Here is a 2,692-nt window from a genome sequence, read left to right as displayed (position 1 = left end):
TAGATAGCATATTGTGTGTAAAGATGAAATACAGTGTCTGTTGGATTTGCTGAAAATCAATTAATATCGGAGAATAATTTAGGGGTGGTCCTGATTAGTCTAGAAAAAGTTGGAAAAAGCCGAACTTGCATGGAGAGAGGAAATGATGGTTTGCACTACCGCCGTCGATTTCGAGACAATGGATGGAATATAGGACGAACCTCCATGTTGGCTATTACGTCGCGTCCGGTTACACAAACTAGCACTTTACCGGCATAACGCTGACACGGTATGTTTAGATCGGATCTTCCTCTATGAAAGAACTCACCCCTAATGCGAACACGATCCAAATATAATTAGCGTGATATCGTTTCGTTAAATATCGTCTGCGATCGTTCTAGCGGATGAGTAGCTAACTCGGTGAACGTAAAGGTTTATTTATCTGTTAAACCTTTGCACTCGAATGCACTTGAATTTTTGCATTTAATTTTGAGACACCATTAAAATTGTTATAATACGTTCCAAGGTAACGTTAGTATTAACAAAGTCATGATTAAAAAAATGATTAAAGGTGTAACTGCTGTATGAATCACGAGACTCAATTTCATATGTTATAAATAAATTCTATAGGTAGGAAAATTATTTTAGATTTACAGTGCTGACCGCTTCAGTGCAAAGGGTTAAATCTGCGGCTGAAAGGAAGGACAATACATATTACAAACTAATTATAATCAATATAAAGACAATTTAAAATAGAGAAAATTTAAATTGAAACTCTGACCATTTTTAGTTCGAAATTATAGCAGATGGTGTATTTTATTCTAATTATAAATGATGAATATAGAATGAAAATTACGTTCCCACATTTTATTACCTTGAACAATGATTAAACTAACAACGATTAAATTTTAACAAATTACATTCAACGAATCCATATTATATTAAATAGGATAGGTTATATTAAATAGAAATATTATTTGTTTCTTCAAAGGAAACTTAATAACCGCATTGTGGATAAACAGTAAAATACTCTGGCACGATTTCTGGTTACAGTAGACATTAAAGTGTAACAGGTGTACTATGTTGAGTGAATGCAACCCCCTGTTGCAGCTAATTAGCCGTTAAGGAGCCGCTTTCATCGAGTCTGAGGTCTGAGACCGTTCAGGATCTTATTCGGAAGCCGACGGTGAAAGCTTCCGACGAACGTGGGACAACCTAGACAGTGAAATCGGTGCTCCAAAAAACTAGGCTAAATAGAAGCACATCTTATATCTCTTTTCCAGTCATTTAACTTTATTAGAATTATTTGCTATAGCTACTCAAATCTATTTATCAACCCTTTGCACTTAAATCTGAAATAAAATTTCTGGCTCATAATATTTCTATTCTATTTATCAAAGTTCTACGTTTCACTATTTAACAATTTAAAAAATTTAAATTTTGATTATTTTGAATTTTGATTGTTAATTAATACGAGAGAGTAGATTGTCTATGAAAATATCAGCGAAGACACGAAAATCGCTGTTTTAATTTCCTCGGAAAGTTTATTTTATTCGAAACAATTCCGTCGAGGTTGCGGCTAGATTTTGCCATAATCTTGATCCGTCTCGTTATAATAATGCTTATTGCCGATGAGGAAGCCGCGGAACAGAAATTGGAGCAGCGGGAATAGCGGGTATCGGGCGCGGTAACGAGAAAATCGGGCTGCGACAGCGAGGCCGTTAACGATATCGCGGTTGGATCGAAGCCAGCCGATGTGGCCGTCATAAAAATATATCATGGCGTAGTTTAGTGGATCCCTTATCGTTTTCTTCTCTCTGTCGTCGTAGACCCGTCCGGTTCCTTTCCCGTTTTCTTGCCCGTTTCAATTTTCGACGTGATATCACGCCGCGTGACTCCCGCCGTTTTCGCGGACTGTCGCTTTAGATCTCGTGCTATCGCGGAAAAGAAGAAGCTCGCTAAAGAGCTTATGAACGTATCCCACGCACACCGCCTATTTTAGAATATAGATTTTAGAGTAGGACGTATAGTACGGTGTATCGATCCTTTCATTGCCGAATAAAATGAAAAGGTAGCAAATTTAGATTTCATTGGTCGTATTTACACCCCCTGTAAAAATGTTAGGATACTAGATAATTTAGTGACGATTATTATTTTTCACTCGGTTCTTTATTGTCAAAGGTGCACATTAAGTTTACTAATTTATTGCATTTTATTTATTGAAAATGTCCTATGAAATTCATAGAACCAAAAAGCAACAGAAATAATGGAGAAATTAATATCTCTAATAATAGAGAAATGAAATTAATAAATTAAAATTAAAGAAGTAGATAATAAAACTAATGACGACATTAGTTGAATAAGTAGTTAAAATTGTATTGAGTGCAACGACGAAAAGAAAATTCGATTTTCGTTCATAAAGCTGACGCTACATTTATTATAATGTAATATAAACGTATATATATCTAAATATTGCTTTTTAAAATTTTTTTACATTAGTTGATACATAACTAATAATTATAGGAACTTCCTCGATGACTGTTTGCATATTCTTCAGTGACTATTCGACACTGAAACAGTGCAAAATTTGTAAATCCACTTTCCATTGATTTTTGAAAGAGTTACATAGCGAACACGTTAATAATAATTGACCAAAAATGTCTCCTGAATATTTTATTTCTATTCCCTGCACAAAGACAATGCTAATAACAGC

Source organism: Augochlora pura, chromosome 7 (assembly GCF_028453695.1).
Source record: "Augochlora pura isolate Apur16 chromosome 7, APUR_v2.2.1, whole genome shotgun sequence".
In the NCBI taxonomy this organism is placed as follows: domain Eukaryota; kingdom Metazoa; phylum Arthropoda; class Insecta; order Hymenoptera; family Halictidae; genus Augochlora; species Augochlora pura.
The sequence above is the reverse complement of the archived record's forward strand: the minus strand, read 5'-3'. Positions refer to the sequence as shown.